Source organism: Rhipicephalus microplus, chromosome 5 (assembly GCF_043290135.1).
Source record: "Rhipicephalus microplus isolate Deutch F79 chromosome 5, USDA_Rmic, whole genome shotgun sequence".
NCBI classification, from domain to species: Eukaryota; Metazoa; Arthropoda; class Arachnida; order Ixodida; family Ixodidae; genus Rhipicephalus; species Rhipicephalus microplus.
In genome coordinates this window covers 96,829,808-96,853,922 of record NC_134704.1, presented here as the reverse complement: position 1 = coordinate 96,853,922, position 24,115 = coordinate 96,829,808, and positions in this window count along the sequence as shown.

Sequence of the window (24,115 nt, the reverse complement as noted above, 5' to 3'; positions counted from 1 at the left end):
AGATAGATAGATAGATAGATAGATAGATAGATAGATAGATAGATAGATAGATAGATAGATAGATAGATAGATAGATAGATACGCTCAAAGTCACTGAAGTTCGCTAAGAAATGCTTCGTATTTATGAACAATTGAGTTCTGCAGTTGATCCGTGTTTTCGTGCAAAAATAAGACAGGCAGTGCAACCACGTCAAAGAATATACTCGTTCTGTGGACACTACAGTTGGCCTTTTGCAGAGTGCACTCTGATGGACCATTCTTAAGTCTCAAAAAAGCGGCTCATGTGGCATCAGTTACTGTACGCGAGTAACAGAATTCCGACTGTAAGTCAAGCCCGGCGCTTCCAGCAGAATAACGAATGGAGAACTCAAAGGGAGCTGCCACAAAAGGGCATCGAAACGACGAAAGGTGGTGAAATAAGATACGAGTCAAAACACTGAAACGTTAAAAATAGAAATTGGGTAAATATAGCTGATTTGGTGCATATGGAGAACTAAAAGAAGAGAAGGGTTGAAAGGGTCAGCGAGGGAAGCACTTATAATAATGCGTGTTCTTTTTAGCCGTAAACTTAGAAAGCTCAACAGAGCGTGATGGAGATGTCGCAAACACTGACTATACGCTTGACTGCAGAATAATTAACCCGTGTATCGGTGATCTTTCTTGTGACATTTATTTTTTCTTTCTATTTTTTTCTAGTACCAGAGGTCCGCTTGACAGCGTCAAATATTACTTGGGGTTAACTTCCCTATCATAATTTTTCTTTTTCCTTTTCTTTTTTTCTTTTCTTTTTATTTGTTACTCTCTTTCTTTGTTCTGTTTCTTTTTTTTCTTTCTTTCTTCAAAAGGGTGAATGCGCATACATTGGGTGCTTTTTTTTTTCTTGACTGGCAAAAGTTGGCATTTTCCCCCATGTACGTTGCTGAACTTTCGTTATACCTAAAATATGTCACGTTTTTCACAGTAGATTTTTAAAAACGTAGTTAGTGTTTGTGCCATAGCAGCAAAGTACTCTATGTGTATAGCATGAACGTGTTTAGGTGTCACCATGCAAAAAACAGTAAGGTCGTCTCACATTACCACATAAATCGACACTTGATCGAGATACTGTAACATGCAGGGAGATAAAATAGTGCAACAAAATGAAATGTTAATGGAGAAAAGGACGTAGGCAACAGTGTTCGCTGACGTCAAAGCTTATTCGTCACTGCTGCGCAATATATACTGGTGTCGTTGACAGCAGAGAAGCGAAGCAATGGCAATTATGGGAAATCGTTCGCAAGGAAATCGATTGGGCCAAGTAGTCCTAACTAACGCAGTGTTTTCTTTTTACGTTTTGATACACATTGCTGAATGTCTGTAGTAAGAAACAAAAATGTACCATGGCAGTCGTGGTTTAACTAGGGACAGGAGAAATTTGCCATCATATTCTACATTAATGGTGTGGCCCACAACCTCAAATCAAAAACTGGCAGTATAAAGGATGTAAATAATGTAGAAGGCTGTATAAGATTGCAAAGAATGTCATGTTTATTGTTGAAGGATAGTAATTATGGTATGAATGAAAAATATCAAGTGTACAAAAAGAACACAATCGAAGGGACCCAATCCACAGCGTGCGAAATACTGGTGCGATGCTCTGCCAACTGAGCTACGCTGGTAGTCACTTCACCGGAACCCTTGTTGCTTCGTTCGGCATAGGCAAGCGTAGGGGGGGGGGGGGGGTGGCGTCAATATGGCAGAGAATGTGGTATATTATCGTAGGAAGAATTCGCCAAACAAAATTTTGTACATGAAGTCATTTTACTTGGTGGCGTGGCAAGACTTCGTGTTACCAAGACAGTCACAATGGTGAAGTTTTAATGCCGAAGAATCCAATGTAGGTGGGTCTTCTGACAGTCAGTGCAACAAGCACTTCGTAAATAGTGTGTGGTTGAGAGGCTTTGATAATGAAAGTACAGCCACTCAATAGAAGCTATGACGAATATACCATCGCGATCAAAGCAATGCGTGACTAAGCGCTGCAACAGGCATGACTCACAATGCGAGCTACAAGCTTCGGTAATGCTTATTGCAACACAGCGAGTCACCACGGCCCGTTAATACCTAGATGTAATACCATATATCCTTCGTATTTTGTAGAGTGCCCAATTTTTCTTATGCTATGTTCGCAGCAGACAAGGATTTACTTTGGGTGGTTTCGCTGCTTAACTACACCATCTTTATTGGTTCAGATGGTAGCAACAAGCCACTGGGCTTACCAGTATTGACCTACCTCCAGTCTAGCTGTCTTTTTCTTGTCTAATATTTTTCCCCGGCCCTCCAGCGCCTATTTCTCAATGTCTACGCCTTGCTCCTGTGCTCTTGTTGTTCTTGGCTATGCTTGACCAGTATATACGTGCCAGAGAAGTATACGAAGCCAGTCTTAAGTGTTTCCATTCAAATTAGGTGTATCACTACACTTCAGGACACGTTGGCCTACTAATAATTGCATTTCCTTTCATTTTTAGGAATTGAAAAAATCTGGCGTCTCTAATACTTCCTGCCGAAGCCTTGCGCAGCGCCAAATGCGTGTTGTTGTACTATCTATAGCGAAAACTACCACTTAAAAAGTATTGCTACTATATTAGAAATGTTGCGTGTGCGTGCATTTTTTTCTCTCCTTTTTTATTTCTGTCTCTGCACTCTCCTTGCCCTTATTGACCCACCCCTGTGTTCAATACCAAACCGGATACTATATTATCTGGTTAACCTCTCAGTCTTTCTCTGCGTCTCTCTCTTTTGCCCAGTTATGGCGCCTCACTCAACAGAAGTTATTTTACCAGCGAATGTACTGAACTCTAGGCATTGCAAGCATATATGAAATATTATTCAAACGCGCAGCGTCACCAGCCCCTGTAAATGGCAATACGTTTGAGATCAGTGCAGTGCTTTCGCATTGCCTATATGACAAAAAGTAACCTCTATTGAGGGCACAGATGCACAAGCCATTCGCAACGCTGTAGTTGTACAGTGTAGATTAAAAGGTTACGTGCTTGTTATAATTTCGCACAGATTTACATTACCAGATTCTTCGTTAGTAAGCTTTTCATACGTAACTACTGCCCTGAATAAATAAAGATGCCGAGACACATTGTTCACTTATTTTATTGAATTAGAACGTACTATTGAGGTTGGCAGTATTGACAGCGGAAACAGATTTTCCATAGTACAGCAACACATGCTGCACACCGGTTGCACTGAAACGCTAAGCGCCACCGTAACGCAACTTTTTTCGTCCGTGATAATTTCAGTTGGTGATACCACCAGGCCGAACCAAGAATATTGCAGACGTGCTGCACCCTGAACTGATCGATGCCGAACAAAAAAAATTGCCATTTCAGACAAGCACTCGAACGGATTTATTCTCAGTAATTTTCGGCGAATTTACGGGTCAGAGGTATGGCATAATGATGATGCACGCCAGAGAAGAAGGCTCCAAAAATTTCGACCATCTGGCGCATCTAGTGTTTTATAGTGTACTTACACCGCAAGAACTACATTAAGCTTTTGGCCTACATCTAAATGTCGCCTACGTAACCGGGATAGAAACTGCGACATTACGATCAGCAGATAAGCACCACAGCTGCTGAAGCAATCTATTCAACTGGCTATGCAATCCACATTCTGCAAATTATGATAAACCAATACGCGACACAGGAACCTTCACTCCCTGTTTTCTTATTGACTAAAATGGGAGAAAGTAAGAAGAAAGCGATTATTCAATACCTCTTAACCACCTATTACTGGTAAAAATCATTGCATTATTAACCTTAAACATAGCGCACTTTCACACTAACTTGCTATAGATAATATTGGCTTGTTGTTTAACGTGATGTCTTCACCTGCAGAGAAATAATTAGCGTGCCGGCTTGCCAAAATGATGATTATAAATGTTTCTTACAGCGATGTTCATTAGGCGTTTTCTGATGTACCTAGACACACCTACACTGGACATGAAGTGGATTCCATTGCGTTGTGAACACACGCCGGGCTTTTGAAGGCAAAAGCATTTCTTTGCCGGGCTATGTCAGGCGTTCGGCGATGTCCGCGTGCCAGCAGGTGTTATCTCTTCACTTTCACTCCCTCTCCCATAGCAACAGCTTCGGGCGTGCGCGCTTACCTTCACCCCTAGCAACAGGAGCAGGTGATGCGGGTGGAGTAGCGGAGAGCGAGTGAACAAGAGGAGCGCGCTATGGCATTTACACACATGTGTGTACTTTTATGTCTTACCATTTATATGCTTAGCTGTCATGTAGGCTCCAACCCTTCTAGAGCTAAAAAGAAGCCAGTGCCTGATTTGAGTACCACATTTTCTTAGATAGCATATTAAAACACAGTGGCCGTTTCTTAGCTCGGCTATGCCTGAGAGTGTGCAAAGCGAGTTTCACGCCGCTAAACAACATTTCATGCATGACACTATTTACCAGTGTCAAGTCTTTTATGTGGCAAGGCCTTTCACACAAGCCACACACATATCCAAAGAGATTTTTTATGAAGTCCATCATGAAGGTTCGAGTCGCACAAGCACTTCCGCCAAGTTGAGCCTACGGTGAGTCAATCGGCGAGTCTTGACGATCGGCTGTGTTTTTGCTGCTGCTGAGATGATCGCGCACGTCTAGCTAAGCGGCCTCCTAGCGACGCAACTTTGTTGCACGTTCCTGCAATTGTCCCGGCGTCTCCGCAACACGTTTATCCTTTATCTGTTTGTTCTTCCTACGCCGAACCGGCAATTGTCAGGCAACTGCTTCGTAGCCTAATGAGTTAAGAGAGAGAGAAGAAAAAATATCAGAAAGGTAGGAAGCTTCTCCACTGATCTTTGCTAACCGGCCATTGTCAGGCAAGTGCTTCGTGGCCTAATGATTTAAGAGACAGAGAAGAAAAAATATCAGAAAGGTAGGAAGCTTCTCCACTGATCTTTGCTGCTGAGCAGCACTTTTGTTCTCCTTCTCTATGGCTATATCATACTTGCAGGCACCCCGCTATACCAGCTATGGGTATGTTGCGCCTCTAAGACGTGACCAACAAACAAAGAAGAGAACAGTACGGCTCGAGGTGCACGAGCCACGGGGTACGATTACGATGCATTTGCCGTGACTATGACGTCACTCCTCCATAATGCACAAGCTGAAGAGGCGCACGGGGTGGCGGCGGCTCCGAAGCGCCATCTGTACGCCGTGAGACGTCATTGCTCCTCGCGCAAGCGTGTAGCGGCTACCCAGGAGCCACAAAAAAATGCTCAATCTCAGCCAGTGTAGCTCACGCTACAAAACGCAGTGGTCTCCTTCATAAAATTTCCTGGTTTCTTTATAGCACTCAGTTTCAGGCTGTACAAAAACTCCAAAAAAGCAGAGGGCGTTCTGTATCTTCCTCATGTGCTTCAAAGACAACTTGCGACGTTTGCTTTTTCAGTGTTAGCTAAAAAGAACTTCATGTAGGCAGATCCAAGTGGTAGTATATTGATGTTCCCTACTTAATTAGTCTCTCCTAAAAAATCCGTAAGTTCCTATAAAACTTACAGGTTTGAAGCAGACTTATATACACGACCATATATCTAGATAACAATTGTAGTTGCTTTGTTTATTTCTTTCAAACATTTCTCAATACATGCACCTCAAGTGCTACGTACGCTACCTCGCCAATTTTCCATGAGCAAAAGCTTCTGAAGGTGAAGTACACAAAGCGGTGTATGGAGAGCAACGCCAAAAAAAAAAGAAATATTGTTCACTGAACTGACCAGAACGAAAGCTGAGAAAGGCGGCAAGCAAAAGGGTCTTATCGGTGTGGCGCAGCAATACGAAGAGCAAAGGCAACGTCCGATGCTTTGGCGAAAATAGCCCCGTAATGTTCACGGGCGGATGTAATGGGGCATAGACGGAAGGAAGTAATTCCGAGAGGGGGGGGGGGGGGGAAGGTTGCTTGTGAACATTGGGTATCTGTAGGTCACTCGAAAGAAGTATTGCGGCTGGCACTCGCACCGTAAAACAGGTTTCTCTCATTTGTTAATAATAACATGCCAACGTGTGAACGGGTATCCAACGCCACTTGCTGTTATGCGGTGTAGCCTTACACGACAGTATTCTCTTTAAAAAGCGAGTCTTGTATATAGCCCAGAAACAGGCTGTAATCAGGCGCGACGCCATTCTGGCGTGCAATGCATCGTCTTGGACTTCAGAAGCAACGCCTACAGCGCGAAGCATGAAGCTGGTGTTTCCAAGGTTTGTACAACACCGAATTTAATCTTCTATCTTACTTTGCAAAGTTTTACGTGGTCGATATGGTAGTTCGAAACATTGAAATGAGTAATCGTAGCGATACCCATTACCAAATTGTGACATTTTTCCCACTAATCTCTACATTGCAACACGTGGTTAAACTTTTCACCAAGTAGAAGAGACAGTTGTTTACAAGTACACAGTTTAAATCGGAGAGGTGCTTGATGCTGTTTTAGGGCAGGAAATCTGTTCAAATTCTACACTTCTACACAATACGCTTTTTTCGAGTGCATGAGTACACTACCATTTTTTAATTTATTTATGTCAGGTATATATATATATATATATATATATATATATATATATATATATAGTGGGAGTAATTATTTAATGGGCCAGTTAGTCTTTGTGAAGGTATGGGATATGGCACAACGGGAGCGTTGTCAACAAGGATAAATATATTTATTTCCCAACAGTTTCGGGAGGGGTCCTCCCTTCATCAGGGGATGAGTTATACTGACATGAGCTTCCAAACTTCGTTTGGAAGCTCATGTCAGTATAACTCATATTTGCTCATTTGCATTTGCTCATATATATATATATATATATATATATATGCTAGCTATTCTTGGGGTCCTAAATGTGGCAATCTAAGTGCGTAGTTGTGTATGGTATTTTAGGAATACCCGTTCATTTGAATACTATACTTGTTTAGCTTTATCTCTATTTCATGCTTATTGTGGCAGAGCACACTCTACAGGACGACACTTTGTGCACAGTTAGTTTCCAAAAAAAAAAGTGCGTCGCGAAACTCTGATTTGAAGACGCACAGGAGGGGTAACAAGAAAAAACCATCTCTTGAGATTCTGATTCTTTTATATGGAGCAGCAGATTAGTATAGAGGGACAAACACAATCTGAGTATTGAAGTGGATAATTTGATATTGCAACAAAAACTGTAGTTAATCCATAGTTGCATAAGCTACAACTTCGAAAACAAACGCGCATTATGAATTCTTTACCGCGCATGATATTACAAACGAGCACTGAAGAAAGCGCGCACCTCCAATTTCTAATGGCTGCGACAAAACCGGCTGCCATACAGATGCGACAGAAGCCGACACAACGAAGAAACAAGCAGTAAAAGACGCCGCAGCCCGGGCTCCTCCTCTCCCCCTCGAACGGCAGCAGCCCGCCGAAAATGGCGTCGGATCTAACACCGAGCGAATTTCAGACCCTTCTTGAAGGAAAGGGGCAACGAGGTGCAACATTACATCATGGGGTGAGGAATATACAAGAAACATCTCACCCTTCCCCCACTTTGACTGGCCGGCGCGCCACCGAAAAGCCTGGAAACTTCGAGAACTCAGGCTGAGCGGATAAAAGCAAGCGGCGGACGGAGGCGACTGGAAGATAGTGTGATTCCGCCAGTGTTTGAAGGTGTGTCCTACGACAGTGTATGAGTGGCCGATGGTGATGCCGGGGAAGAAGTTTTGTTGGTGAAGTGCTGTTAGTCCTTCCAGAAGAATCGAGTGACGACAACTTGAGTGTGGGCCAGTTCTGAAGAGCGTGTAACGGAAGAGAAACTTCAGATGCAGCGGATTGACAACCGACGCTGGATGTAGTGAGAGTCTTTTCTCAAAGATAAGTGTTCGCGATTAGTTCCAAGAACGTTGGACTGAATACATTTCATGAATATTTTAGTCTTGGAGGGTTCATGGATAGTTAGTGTACGATATTGCATTGTAGCGCGAGTTGTCATTTGTGCATGTTGTTTTAAATGCGTCAGATAACCTTCTGAGCGATGTCGTGTTAGCGACGATAGTTATAGCGCGAGAACAAAACGACGACACAGAGACAAGAAGAACACGAAGGATAAGGTGGTGGCGGATGCCATGTGGCCATCTTTACCACCCCATCACAGCGCACGCACAGAAAGACCACACAAGATTCCACTAAAGATGTCCGCAATGGAGGCCGACATGTCATCGCTGTGTTGAGCACATGCGCACACTGCTTATTAGATTGACAACTCCATTAGCTGGAAGTGCACTGCACGTCCTGGATATCTTGGTTGCATATCCTGCAAGCCTTCTTTACCATCATAAATTGCAGTGCACTTCATCTGAGATAGTCGAAGTCGATCCGTACTCCATGACTTCTCAGGCCACGAAAGCTCGGAATCCCGAGCTTTCGTGGCCCTCATCACCCTTCGCCATCTTATCATCTATTTCCCCAAACAAAGACAACTTCGACCGGACCCACCTTGGTCACATGAGGATGTCGACTGCCAGGTGACGATTCCACGGATGCATAGCAAGCGTTCCACACCCACAGCAGAAATACTTTCTTTGGTACTTGAATATATTGAAGAAAAGTACGCCAATCATTTGAAAGTTTTCAGCGATGGATCAGTCGACATAGTGCGCGGAGCAAGCGCTGCAGCGTTTGTGATCCCCTCTCTAAAGGTTTCCTGGGCAGCGAGACTCGAATGCGTTGTTTCATCGACAGCATGCGAAAGCGTGGCAATTCAGGCAGCCCTGAAAAAACTGAAGTTTTGTAGGCAGCAACAAGTCGTGCTGTTCTCGGACAGTAAGCCCGCTTTGCAGCAGCTAAAACATGGATTGATTTTGGATCGATGCACTCAAAGATCACTTCGAATCCTTAAAGACTTGCATGGCATGGGTATAAACATTACGTTTCAATGGATTCTATCACATGTGAGTATAGCGAGTAATGAGGCGGCTGACAGACTTGCCCGGAGTGCTCTGGAGCTTACACCAACGAAGAAGGCTCCCAAAGACAATCAGCGTATCTTACGAGAAGCTGTAAACAAGCATTTTCACTCGTTATGGCTGACGCCTCACCAGCCATGTGTGACGCGAGGGCTATCAAGGGAAGAGGCCTGCTTGCTTCATCGCATTTGAACGGGATCAGCGCGTACACCAGCATGGCTTCACAAGATCAGACTGTCCGCGACGCCCTTGTGCCTAAAGTGCAAGGAAAACGGTGATATAGACCAATATTTGCTTAAATGTTGTGCGCTTAAGAAGGAACGGCAAAGTTTATTTGAGAAACTGAAACAGGCTCACCATGCGACAACGTGACTGATATTATGTTTCCGCGTGGTTCCTCGATCTTCAGGAAACAAGTGTCGCGACTTCTCTTGAAATTCTTGATTGCTACAGAGCTCGCATGTGACCGGTGATAAGTGACAATTATGTTTGGTGTATAGTTCAGCGAGATAGAGTACCGGCACAGTACTGCACAAAGGCCACTGCCTTATGCAGGCTTACGTCGCGCTATGAACGATTTTTATTTTAAGAACCTGCTAGTCATTAGTTAAAAAACAAACAAGGGACACAGCTTCATTTAACAAAAAGGAAACCGGGCGGGGCAATCGCCTGCCAATTATGCAAGACTAGATTCACCGGCTACCTACAACATCCTTAACCTTAACCATGACTGTTCGTTTTAGGAGCGAAGCTCCTTAAGGCGTGGGCTGTGCGTCCCCTGTATGTAGCCACCTCTCGTTCAGTTGTAAGTATTACGCTAGCCACCGCCCGATCTAAAGGGTACAGCCATATCCATCCGTCCATCCGTCCATCCGTCCGTCCGTCCGTCCGTCCGTCCGTCCGTCCATCCGTCCGTCCATCCGTCCGTCCATCCATCCATCCATCCATCCATCCATCCATCCATCCATCCATCCATCCATCCATCCATCCGTCCGTCCGTCCGTCCGTCCGTCCGTCCGTCCATCCGTCCGTCCATCCGTCCGTCCGTCCGTCCGTCCATCCGTCCGTCCGTCCGTCCGTTCATCCGTCCGTCCGTCCGTCCGTCCGTCCGTCCGTCCGTCCAAAAGATGCAAGATGTTATAAACTAGACGGCGGTACGTGTAGTTGATTATGAAAGATGTGAGGTGTTATAAAATAGGAATGATGCCACATATGGCGCGTGTCATCGTTCGATATAGTGCGGCGACGTACGCTAGGGGGAGCGTTGCAATAAAATCGAGTGGGCAAAATGTACGGAGGATTCATGGTTTACCAGGTTTACCTCCGGAGCATCGCCCACTCATCATCATTCACTTCGTGGATAAGGCGGCATTTTTTGTGTGTTTTTCTGGGCATACGCGGTACACGCGCCGCTATGTGTGCTATTGTATTACTTTGTCTCTTCTTCATTCGCTCCTGCTCTATCGTTTTTCTTCTATTTCTCCCTTTTTTATGTGGGTTAGCACAACGGGTGAAACCTGGTTAATCTTTCTGTTTTTCTTTTGAGTGTGTCTTTCTCTATTTGTCGTTTTTCTGTCCCGGTGACGGCATTAATGCAAAATAGGTCCTGCAGATTACCGCAAGTGGGCAAAATCTTTATGAAAAGTGTTATTGAAAACAACCAGTTTGTAACTTGACGCCACAATAAAATCTTATGAATTTCACGCAATAGAAAGCTTCCGTGTGAGTGAGTGATGCAACAACTTCATTTGGTTTACAATAGATACGAGTAAACAACATTACCTGCGCGTTGAAGAAAAATTTATCGTGACTCAGTGATCACACAAGATTTTCACACCATTTTTTCGGTGCAGAAAACATATTTGCTATATAGAAATAGATAATTTTTTTTCTTCAACAAATAGGCTTTCTTTCTGGCAAACCCGACTGATTTTGCTTGAGGCTTTGTTTCACAAACAGATAGTTATTATATATCCCATTTTGTGACTGCAATGTTAACGTGTTATTGTACTTTTACGTGTCCCACGCTGTAGTCGGCATATTTTTTCTTTACGTAACCTGCAGTGGCTAACCTTTTGGCGGGTAATGTGGCAAATCTGTGCCACTTTTTTGTCTTCTATGGAAGCTTCCTCAGCCGCTGTTCTCTGTTATCAGTGATATGATTTTATGCTTCCATTTGTCAAAAATATTTAGGAAACCAATAAAAGATATTCACCGCCTTGCGATGCGTGGTGGTACTTAGAGTAAAAATTTCTTTTGTACTGTAAAAAACTTCTGAAAAATTTTTAATACGTGCAAGAGAGCTAAGATCCTAGATGCTGTATGGTATGTTTCTCCTTTTTTTGAATTCGTATAGATGTAGTGCTAGTATAAAAATATCAATTTTATTTCGCAGTTAGATGATTATATGCTGAAGCGTATATGAATGAAGAATGAAGCACTTTTTTACTGCGTCTAACTGCAGAAGAGCCATGCGTAATTGTGTTTCCGAAATTGTTGTGCATAACACGTCTCGCGACAATGCATTAGGACAAAAAATGCCCTGAAGTTTCTTCATGCACTTTTTTATCATTTTAATAGCAGTGCCAATAGGACAAAATGGCTGAAGCGTTGTTTCTGGAATGGAGTACTGGAAGTAAAGAATGATGAGGTCAGTGGTGCAGACCATCAAAGAGTTAAGAAACATATTACTGCACAAGGTCTAATTAAAAACATATACCTCAAAGCTGCATGGGTTTAAACAATGCATTTACAGGATTTGTCGCATTTGGCAACAGCAATTGATGTGGCTTGTTTTGATTCGAAGTTACAATTTTATATATGTACAGAAAAACAGGCGTAACTTGGGTGACCATCCGTTGGGTAATTGAAAATGGCTAAATTGTTCGGTGTGTGCGAAGAGATCAGAGAGAGCTGCTGGCTCGCACTGTATACCACAGCTGAAAACAATGTGCACCAGGGTTTGACAGGTGGTCGCTCAGTGATTCTGCGTTCAAGAACTATACAAGGGCTAGTGTAGCCCAGTCGCGGTTGTCAAGTGGCTAACGTACTCGGCTGTTGGCCCGCCGGTCGTGGGATTGAATCCCAGCTGCAGCGGCAGCGTTTTCGATGGAGGCGAAGATAATGTAGGCCCATGTGCTCAAATTCGGGTGCACGTTAAAGAAGCCAAGGTGGTCGAAATTACCAGAGCCCTCCAGTACGGTATCCCTCATACCAATATGGTGGTTTTGGGACGTTAAACCCCACATATCTATCTACATAAGGGCTCGTGTGGCTTTCTAGACTGATGTGCCGTGAGGCCATGCTCCCAGGATCTTTCCCAGCTAAATGAACGATTTTCCAGTCTTTTTGAGACCCACTGGAGAGTCCGGCGACCTGCCCCGCCGCGGTGGTCTAGTGGCTAAGGTACTTGGCTGCTGACCCGCAGGTCGCGGGATCAAATTCCGGCTGTGGCGGCTGTATTTTCGATGGAGGCGGAAACACTGTAGGCCCGTTTGCTCAGATTTGGGTGCACGTTAAATAACACCAGGTGGTCGAAATTTCCGGAGCCCTCCACTACGGCGTCTCTGATACTCATATGGTGGTTTTGGGACGTTAAACCCCACATATGAATCAATCAGAGTCCAGCGACCTTGGTAAAAGTCGGCACAGTGGGACAGTATTTGGTCGTGAATTCTGACACGGTTGCTATCATCACAGTTCGGTGAGGTAGCCATACAAATGTGATAGTCGAATGAGTTCGCAAGGACCACATGAACTACAAGCCACCACTCTGTGTGTGGTGTGAAATGTGCATCTCCTCCTCTTTCTCTCTTTGTCTCTTGCTTTGGCTTCTTTATTCCCTTTTGCCCACTTGTAGGGTAGTAAACTGGACTTAGTCTAGGGAAGGAAGAAGAAGTGAATGAAAGAAGCCCGTAGCTTCATTTCGCTGTCTTAATTCAGTTATTATATTGAGTTCGGGATCTTTTTACAGTGTGTGCGGTGGGTGGACTGTCTCCAGAATGGCAGCTAAACATCGGTGAGTCGGAGTTTCACTACGCATCGCGATCAGAATTGCCCCTTAGCGGACCCGTGCCTCATACCTGGCAATGCCCGGGTGTGGGGGACAACGAGACGCCGCTAGCGCCAAGCGAAGCACCACTTATCCATCCCGCTGGACTTCAAGTTGCTGCAGGCTCAGCAACAATATCGACGTCCCATACAGAGAACAGCGAGGCCTCGCAGTGTAAGAAGAGGCGTACAGAGGAGGAAGAAGAGGTTGACAACGATGACGCTACATCGACGTAATCCCTTAGTGACATGACACAGATGGAGACAGAAGCCCCCAAGGAAGACGAGGGAGCTTACACGGTGGTCACCCATCACAAGAACCGAGCTACGGGGATACCGGTGGTGTTCAGACCAATCGCTGCCGAGGACTCGTTCTGGAAGGCGAATACCAATCGCATGGCATCTGAGATAGTCTCTGCTATAAATGAGAAAGTGACATCATCAAGAATCAACAGAGACGGAAGTTTTTGTGTTGGACTACAGTCTTTGTACTCGGCAAACAAGTTTCTGTTGATCAAGAGTCTGGCTAGATTGTCTGTACATGTGATGATACCTCAGTCTTACATGAAGACCCTAGCAAAGATAAGAGATATTTCACTCGAATACAGTGATTATGACTTACTGGAATATCTTAAAGATGCTGGAGTAATCTCAGTCACACGACAAAAGAGATGGGCAAGATATGAAGATGGAAGTGCCACAATGCAGCCCATACGTAATGCAATACTCCAGTTTAGACATGACATGCCATTGCCAAAAAGAGTTGCTCTCGGTTTTACGGTTCACACTGTCGAGGAATACATTGAGCCGGCGGTAAGGTGTTACAACTGCCAGAGATATGGGCATAAGGCTAAGACTTGCAGGGGAACCAAGAGATGCAAGGTATGTGCGGGCGCACATGATTACAAAGAATGCACCTCGAAGCGTCAACCTAAGTGTGCCAACTGTGCTGGACTACATCCGGCGTCGTTCTCAGGCTGCTCTCGAAACCATTTGGCATCAGTGGCACAAAGAGAGAGAATTGTAAAAGGGTGCCATAAGATACAAAGGGGTCCAGCACCCAATGCGGATATAGTCGAAGATGTTCCTGCGGCACAAAGAAAGGCAAAACAGTGGCGCGACGACTCTTACTCGGAAGTATTGAAGCGCTCAGCGCCAAAACATCGCCTTGGCAAAGAAGTCCGGGCCCAGGAACATGCTGAAGTAGAACTTTCTGCCGGGCCAGACACAGCCAAGGAGCCACTGACTGTCAAAGGGAAGGGTCACAGCAGCTTGCTGAGGAAAAATTCTTCAAGAAATGCGATCTCGGCGGAGACAGCCGGAAACGAGCAAGTCATTTTGCCAATAATCTTTGCGGCTCCTAAAGCAATTCTACGATCTCTGCCAGAAGCAGGTTCTTTACCAGAAGTAAAATTGCTGCTAGATGTTGAGCATCTTCTCTTGTCGTAATCCTGGCTACCGGACTATCTAACTGGTACAAAAGAAGTGCAATATTTCAGTGGAACTGCTACGGTTTGCAGAATAAGAGTGGAGATTTTCGGAAATTCGTCGCTCAGCACGGGTTTACGATTTTGTGTATTTCCGAAACAAGAGTATCCACTAACTTTCGCTTGTTCAATAATGTGGTGTACCAAGCAGAACGTCCTGCTCCAAAAAGCAGAGTGATGTTGTGTGTGAGACGCGATATTTCGTCGACACTTGTGCCTACTTCAAAAACAGATGCGCCGGAATATGTTGGATGCAAGGTGAAATTTGGTAACGTTACTGTAACTGTAGTTAGTGTTTACGTGCACCCTCAAGCAAACGTTTCATACGCAGAGTTGGCTGCAGTGTGTAGATCTGACCCTGATCCCATAATTATATGTGGTGATTTTAACGCGCACCATGAATTGTGGGGTAGTGAGCGTTGTAGTGTAAGGGGATCTGCTATAGTAAAAATATGCGAAGATTATGGTTGCACTATACTAAATGATGGTTCTCCGACGTTTCTACGGGGGCATAACTACTGCAGTGTACTAGACATCACTGTGTGCTCCTCTGAATTAGCGGCTGGAGCAGACTGGACTGCAGACGCTGATACAAGAGGAAGCGACCACTTGCCAGTGTTCACATATCACCCAAAGTTGAAGAAAACGAGAAGTAACCGCACAACAAGAATTACAAATTGGGCAATCTTTCGAGAACTACAGAGACAAAATCTTGAACCTTGTTCTGACGCAGAAACGTATGCATCGAAGATAAAAAACTTCTTACAAAAGCAACTCGTGCAGTACCCATTCCAGATGGGTATTCGGGTGTTGACGCTGAGTATGAGAGGCTTCGGGTGATACGACGCCGATCTAAAAGAAGATATCGCAGGTCAGGTAGTTTAGAAGATTTAGAGGTTGCACAGAAAGTACAATCTGCAATGCATAACCAACTGCAGAAGCTTTCAACCAAAAGGTGGCAAGATTTATGTGCCCCACTTTCTCCATTTACCTCGGCGCCTCAACTGTGTAACATGGTACGCGACCTCCGACAGCCAGTAGTCCACTCGAGACCACTACAGGCTCTAGCGCTGTCTCGAGGAGTTAACGAACGTGTGATTGCCGATGAATTTTGTGATCTCATACTAAGAAATGGAGAGACCGCCCAAACTAGCGAATATAAATCCTCAGCAGAATCAGCTTCGGCGGTTGTAACAAAGTTCTCTGCGATCAGTTCATCAGATCTGGATGACAGCTTCACACCAGAGGAGCTCCAATATGTGCTGTCTTCAGTAAAACGAACAAGTTCACCAGGAACAGATGGAGTTACATACGCTGCTCTTGCTAATTTGTGCAAAAAAGGAAAATTACACCTGTTGGACATCTATAATAAAAGTTGGCAAGAAGAAAAAGTTCCGGAAAATTGGAAGATATCAAAAGTAGTACCCTTGCTAAAGCCAGGGAAGAGCCCTATGCAGTTGTACTCGTTTAGGCCGGTTAGTTTGACAAGTTGTTTTTCAAAAGTGATGAAAAAAATGATCTATGAATGAATTTTATGGTGGCAACACATAAAAAAACTACTACCAGAAAGCATAGCGGCTTCAGAAGAGGTAGATGCACAATGGACTGCATTCTGGATTTGGTCACACATGTGGAAAACCAATGAACGCAAGGAATCATCACTGTCGCTGTATTCTTTGCTGTCCACCGAGCATACGACACAGTGAGTCACGTTCACGTTCTGGAAGGCCTGGTGTGACAGGGATTCAAGGGCAAGATACTGCGTTGGATCGCTGACTTCCTGAAGCACCGGAAAATTTTTGTAGTTACGCAGGAGGGCCCAACGTCAGAACATGTCGTCAACCAAGGAGTGCCACAGGGCAGCGTGCTAAGCCCTACTCGCTTTAATGCAGTCGTGGCGCAGCTCCCGTATAATCTTCCACCTAACATCAGATGTTCAGTATATGCTGATGATATAAGTATATGGATTTCTGGTTCATCGTTTTTGGGTGTACAACAAACTCTACAAGAAGGATTGGATTATGTAGACCGTTTTCTAAAAAAAAGAGGTATGGCACTGAGTCTGGCTAAAACACCCATACTTGCGTTTACATTAAAAAGGCCTCGAAATTTCCAGATTATTCTGCAAAATCAGCCTATTCAAATGGTTAAAACTCATAAATTCTTGGGAGTAATTTTAGACCAGCGACTAACATGGTCGCCTCATGTCCAGTCCCTGGAACAAAAAGTGAATCAGGCCATTCGAATCCTCCGGCATCTCTGCGGGGCCAAATGGGGTGGTACTACAAAGTCGTTATTAGCCCTACATGTTGCCTGGATACGCCCCATCGTAACTTACTCACTGCCTCTGCTGCACGGACTCCCAGCCTCCACCGAAAGGAGACTTCACTTGTTATTGGCAAGGAGCTTGAGGGTATGTCTAGGTTTACCACGGTCAACTTCCAGTGCTTTAGTGTATGTGGAGGCTCGAGAGCCACCTTTGGCAGTACTCCGAACTAAAGAAACATCTCAAAATTTATTTAGAATTTTCCCGCAACATGAAAGTCATTTTTATCTGGTGCACTAACACAAAGGACGGCAACGAGACTACAGGATACTATATCATCATTTCAAGCAGTAGTACCGGAATTTAAACAATGGAAACCTTCAAAACCACCTTGGACGCTGCCACTTCTCAACGTTATCCGTGAAATAGACGGCATAGAGAAGAAAGCAGACATGGCACCTCTAGTAGCGGCACAGTTGGTACTTCATCAGCTTCATGTAATGCCTAATGAAAAAACGAAGATATATACAGACGGATCATGCACAAAGGAAGCGTCAGCCTGTGCGGTCTTTATACCCGAAATTCAGAAAAAGAAGATGTACAAATTATCGCACAAATCTTCATCGACGACAGCAGAATTAGTGGATATTTTTGAAGCAGTTAAGCTTACCTGCGAGAATCCTGAGCCACGAAGATGGGTGATATGCACTGATAGCAAACCTGCTCTTCAGCTAATCAGAAATGTGAGATTACCTTACAAAAATGGTGAAATAGCACAATGTATCGCAGAAACGGTGGAATATGCCTCATCGCAGGGTCACAACATCGTATTCCAATCGATACCCAGCCACATTGGAATAAAGGGAAATGAAGATGCTGATAGTTTCGCGAAGAAAACATTGAAGGAAAGACGATATTGCGCAATCCCTATGTCTGGGGCGGATATTCGACATTTTATATCGCAAGGAGCTAACCATTGTTCGATGGAGAAGTGGTTTGAGAGCCCTAAATCAAAGGAAACGGTACTTTTTGAGGTTGATCCACACAGGACATTTTCCATAGCGACAGACCTGCCACGACACCTAGAGACATTGATCCACCGACTTATATTGGAAGTAGCATACACAAACAGCTTCCTGCACAAGATACATCGATTGAACTCACCAGAATGCTATTCTGGTCATGCAGAAGAAAATGTTCGCCATATTCTTTTGGAGTGCGTTAAATACGCGAATGAAAGAGAAGAATTAAAAAACAAATTAGCAAGTTTGAACAGACGGCCTCTCACAATAAAGAAACTACATGGACCATGGCCTGAGATGCATCTCCAGAAAAAGGCAATAATCTTCCTGACAGACTTTTTAGTGGAGATCAGACTGGACAAGCGCCTATGACTGACAGCCAGAGATGGCTATTATATAAAATGTGGTCATGTATATACTGACATTAGATTAGTAAGGTGTGCGTGTAAGTAGTTTATGACTGTGTGAACTGCGCGAAGAAAACTGTGTATTGGCATGATATTTCAACTGGTTTCATTGTGCTATTACGTTTTTTTTCGTATTGTTAATTTTTGGGTACCGTTCTGTAATATTACTTTATTTTTCGCTGCATAACTTTGTAATATTGAGTAGCCGAGGCAATAGGCACTTCAATCTCTCCACAGCAAAACAGTTAAAACAGAACAGAACAGAACAAAACCTGCAACCTGCAATTCCATCTATGTTTTTCTCTCTCTCTCTCAACCAACTTGTGCTGGGATTTGTTTTTTTCTCCTATTTCTGTAGTGGCTCTCTGTACCCCATGCATCGATTTGGTTTGTGATAGAAATATGGTGATTGGATTACAATTTGATTCACGTCGCATGAGTTAACGGGACAGGTACTATCCCACTGTTCCGAAGGCACGTCATGGTTCAATGGGAAACATACGTACAACTTTTTTTCTGTAAACTAAGCATACTAATTTTGCAAAGATTGCTTCGTACTTTTTTAAGTAAGGTATTTAGATATTCCACATTTCTAATTCCTGCTGTCGTGTAAAAAAGATAGATCAACCCTAAAGGGATAAACTGCACCGTTTATGGGTTTTTCGATTATTTTTTACTAAAACGAAGTTGCACCGGAATGAAGAAAAGATGGGACAAAAACGATAATGCGGCGCAATGTCTGGTTGTAAACTCATCCTGATTTCCACTTAAAGGAGAAAGCAGTGCAGCAGTAAATTTGATACCTCATTATTTATTCTTTGCAGCTGATTTCATTCCTTTTTTACATTTCTTTATTGCACAAAAATTTCAGCGTAATGTCGGAGCCAGCAGACGTATCTACACAAACACCCGCTATTTTTGACATGTGTAGAAAAAATACAACACTCTTTTAAGCACCTCAGTTTGCACGTCTTTCAGTTTGATACCGAGCGAAGTTTGATACCGAGCGAAGTTTTCAGTTGCTGGCCAAGTGAACCTGGAAATTGCCTTTACCAAGCAACCCCAAAATTACACCAGGACATCGAGTAAGCTTTCGACGCACACTCAGGGGACCTGGGGCGCGAAGATAAGCAAACGCGGCGTGAATTTTGTGATTATATCTGTTCTGGAGGTTACATAAGTAATTTTGAAAATACATTTCGGCTGTGATAAATAATTACTTCTGCCATGGGTTGGCTTCTTACCGTTGTATGACAAACTTTTTTATGCTTTTTTTCATATATTCAACTGTGCAGTTCTGCATGTGCGTACCCTTCGAATCCCTTTTGTCAAGATATCAAGACTAAGTGCGTGAGTACTCTAGAGCTTCTACATCACATGTTAGCGAACCTTTTTATGCCAGAAATCATGAGAAATCTACCAATTAGCATCAATTGATTGTTTTAGAGAAAAGTCGTAAACACTCGAAGAGAACTCCGCGCACTAAAGAAGTATCACGCACGACTAGCACAGGGCTAGTTAAAAGAGTCCTGAAACGCTTTTTTGAGTAACGATGTAAACAATACACTGAGCGTATTATCTCACAAATTGAACACCGCAAGAATTTTAACAATCTGTTCAGTACGAGCGGAGTTGCGAAGATTTCTCACACGCTGCAGTCACATTCTCTCTTCTTTCACCCCGACGAAAACTCTGAAAGCTGAGCTGAAAGGAATGGCAGGGGCAAACAAAAAACGTCACGCACGCCTCGCAACCTTGAGCATTTTTTTCTTTTTTTTTCTTAGAATACGTGGTTTTTAGTGCGATTGCGCACGCACGCGTGGTCAACTGACGACCTCTCGCGGCGACCTTTGTAACAACCAAGCACGCCATGTTCAAATCAGTCAGTGGCTGATAGATGGGCTTACTGGGCTTGACTTCGTAATTTGTCGAGAGAAGAGAAAGCCGTTTTTAGCTGAGTTTGATATTAATTGTGAATACCAGGCCACGTGCTGCGCTCTAATATTTGGCTCGCGTGTTGTCGGGAGCCTCTACAACCAATCGGCAGCGTTTTCTCACCATGCTCAAAAAGTGTTGCAGGGCCCCTTTAAAGAAGTCGACACGTCAAAGCCTGTGATATATAATGAACTGAAAATCTGTAAAGTGACGAAAGAGCAACTGAAGAAGGAATCATGGCGTCGCAGCTTAGCAGAGGTCCTCACTAAAGTTGTATTCACACGAAGGAGACATCCCCGGAGGACAGGCCAGAATGGCACATCACGTGACAACGACGTCATGGGTTAGTGTGTCTCTAAGTGGTTATGAAAAGGAAAAGAAGATAAAAGTGCCGTCCATGACTGTCCATGCTTAGGATCTCCTCGCGGCTCCTCGAGGAAAACAGGGATCGTTTCTCCAACCGCTCAAACGCTCCCTGTGCTGCGTGGAATGTAGCGTAATTGGGGTGAGTGTCTGCCACATTATAGGCCTGCTTTCTGCAGAACGTGGTGGCGGCGGCCTTTTCAAATAACGTTCTAGACTTGCGGGCACCACGATGGCGAAAATGAACGATGAAGCAACTTTTACATTTTTTTTTCTCATGAAAGAGTATCTTTGTTTGTGGGACTTCTTGTCTGATGGCAATATATAGTAAAAGTAACCAAAAGAATGGTTTTTAGTGGGAATTTTAATAAGAATTGTGAGATCACCCGTTTTTTCTTGTTGTTGCTGCTGCTGCTGATCTGCTTGTTCAGCCTAATCGAGATGTTTTCCTTTTTAAAAAAGTTTTCTCAACTTGGCATCTTGAGTCAATATTATACTTCTAAAATATAGGCAGTTGTAGAATCTAATAACTGCTTTTTATTTTCAAAACCTTGACATAATTCACATTTTAATTTGCCGGCTGCACTGATGGAGCAAATATTTAGGCTGAATTCACGTAGTGAAGACAGAGATGGTCTTCCATTACCTTATGTTTCAAAGTTTTAACGAAACGTTTGTACACATAACTGTTTATAATTAATGTGCGAGACAACTTCCGTTCTTGATTGTTCTCGTGAGAGAGATGCTATGTTAGCATAATTCTTTCTTTCACAGAACGCCAAACTACATCGAACGATACTTCATTGAAATCTCTATCTCTCGACTTAATAGTAGTATTTGCGGAGTCGAAGAGGTGAAAATAAAGAGAAAAGCTGTTGTCAATGACGCTGCCAGGAATGCCGCTTTGGGTGTGTTCGCCTTCGCAAAACAGAAAAGCTTATGGTGGCGAGTGAAATGATGGGCAACCCCATGTCTGCATTTCATTAAAAAAATCCCAGCATATCCACGGAGTGTATAATGATAAGTGGGGTGAGGCGTCTCTCCGTCCATCCGTCCGCGTGTCCGTCTGTCCGTGCATGCGTCTGATCACGTTCTAGAAAGAAGATGGCGCGTGGGTAACACCGACGAGGCGCGAGCCAAGGAATCCGAGCGTAAGCGTCTTCAACGCACCCGCCGCTCTGCTCTAACCATGGCGCACCATCAATCCGCCGCGTACGGTGACTGTTCAGGAAACTGAGAGAGGCACTCGTTCGCGCACTATGCAGACGACGCGCGGGTAACACCGATGAAACGCAAGCCGAGGAAGCTGAGCGCAAGCGTCTTCAAAGCGCCTGCTGCTCTGCTCTGTCTATGCTCCACCAACTATTCGCCACATACGGCGACTATCCAGCATACGGAGAGAGGCACTCGTTGGCAAAGCGCGCGCAGCAGCCAATCGGAAAGTAGCGGCAGAGTAGCGTAATCTAGGAAATGAGACGAGAAATTGTCATCCATTTGTATATTTTTTCTTTCTCGTCTCTTCTTCTCTCGGTTACGCGTGACTACTCACAAGGTTAGACTATAAAGAGCTTCGCCCCTAAAAAACATATAAACAAGAAACTTTCTAAAAGCAGCAATTCGGCAGGAGTGTGCAAGAGGGGCACTCTCCTCTAACCATACTAGCACTTCGCTCCTTCTCCAGTCAGTACAAAACGTTGCTTTGAACCCCCCTCCATTCTAAAACAAAAGCTTCGCGCTATCTATGGCTCGGGTAAAAGTATTCTTCAGTGCTCCCATTCCTACTAGAGCAGTCTGCCCACATTGATCTCCCCCACCATTCGCCAACCTCATCCGTGTGAATGAGGGATCTTTGAAGGCACTTCTTCTCGTCTCGTGGCGTCACTAGGCTCCACCTTTATAAAACGTAGATTTGTCCCTCATGTGAACACAGCTTAAGGGACCTGACATCAACTGGTGCTTCAGCATCGATCGAAAAAAAAAATAAATGCACAAAGCCAGCACTGTCGCTTGTTGCATATCCCGTAAGATAAATACATTTCGTGCATATATGTTGCTAGCTAATGTATATATTCTTTTTACATAACCAAAAAGAAAACATTGGCATATCCCACGCCATGTGCCAATTGGTTTCACGTGGTGCAACCGGAGAGTAATTGTCTATGCCTAATTTTCCGCCTTTAACGCAAAGGAGCTGTATTTTTGTTAAGTGTGGTATTAATGTACGCATCGTGAGTTTATCAGGAACCTCCACTGTCCTGGCATTTACTGGGGACTGAGCTTGGCTTTTAATGGTGTAACAAAACTTAAACACTCAGGCTACAGCACAGACACCAGTATTAGCGTAATGAAGGGGGCACTTTACGGTGGCATGATCTGAACATCACTGATCACGTTTTAGCGTATTTCCCCTGCGTTAAGAAACGTTTCAATATCGCTCAATACATCAAAAGAATACAAATCTAATGTTAGAATGCTATAAGGGTGCAGTCAACATTAGAACTATATTTCACAATAGCCCGGAATGACCTCTTTGTCATAAGTTTACTTATGCAATGCTTATTGCGTAGGTAAATATAGTAGACTGTCAGCACTACAACCATAGTTGAAGTTGCACCGTCCTTACGCCTTCGTAGTCTATTCTTGCCAAGCTGCTTCAATACCTGGCATGGCTATGTGGTAGAACACCTGATTGGCATATAAAACATTTGGGTTCGATACCTGCTGAGATTCTGTCTTTTTTTTCTTCATTTGACGGCTCTTGCTGGCGATTTTCGCGTCTCTAGCCATTTTTACATTTAAGTTACTCGCCGTTCCGGGGTAGAATTGAGTTTTCATTCACCTGTGGCACATAGTCACGTGCTATGGCCCTTGGTACAGACAGAGAGAGAGAAAGAAATAAAAGGAAGAGACAGGGAGGTTAACCTAGAAGAACTGGTTTGCTACCATGTACGGGGGTGGAAAAAAGGGTCGGAAAGAGGATAGAGATAGAGAGATATAAAATAAATTAGAAAAAAAAGTCACATGCGCACGCAGTCAGGGAGTTCCGATCACAGTCGTTTGGATAATCCGGTTGAACGCAAGAAGCGCAGGAGCACCTTTACAGCCTTCTTCTGAGACACAAAGTTGGGTCGGTAGCGCAGGATTCTTTCTTCCGAAAGAGGCTGGTTGTCCAGTTCATCTACTGCATTGCAGAGTGACTGTCTCTGCGAGCAGTATTGTGGGCATTCACACGGAATGTGCCAAGTTGTTTTGTCACTGCTACAATGGTCGCATGCAGCAGTGTCAGCCATTCCTAAGCGGAACGCGTAAGCATTGGTAAATGCGACGCCCAACCATTATCTCCACAGCATAGTAGCGTCTCGTCGGCGTAATTCTGGAGGAATTCGAAGACCGAGAGTTGGGTCTAAAAATATATAACCGTGCATGGATGAAATGTGGCTCGTTTCATTGTGACGTAGTGCGCTTGCGAGCAAACATGTGGGGTTTCCATGCAGCGTCAGTTCTGGACAGCGGAATTGATATTTGATCGCTTTCAGTATGGGCAGAACGGGCAGCTCAATCGGCCCGTTCATTGCCAATAATTCCACAATGACTCGGAAG